The sequence below is a fragment of the Arachis duranensis genome, chromosome 2, assembly GCF_000817695.3.
Source record: "Arachis duranensis cultivar V14167 chromosome 2, aradu.V14167.gnm2.J7QH, whole genome shotgun sequence".
In the NCBI taxonomy this organism is placed as follows: Eukaryota; Viridiplantae; Streptophyta; class Magnoliopsida; order Fabales; family Fabaceae; genus Arachis; species Arachis duranensis.
Window position 1 is genome coordinate 524,589 of NC_029773.3, and position 222 is coordinate 524,810.

The following is a 222-nucleotide window of genomic DNA, read 5'->3' on the forward strand; positions in this document are numbered from 1 at the left end:
ATTTGTTCTATCACCCTTGATGTATCCACCCTTAAGTTGAGCAATGCATGCTGCATTATCTTCAAACAGGACAGTTGGAGCTATCTTATGATCAATTAGTCCACATGATGACAAAATATATTGAATCAGACTCCTCAGCCAAAAACACTCGCGACTAGCTTCATGAATCGCCAGTATTTCAGCATGATTAGAGGATGTTGCAGCAATCGTCTGTTTCGTGGA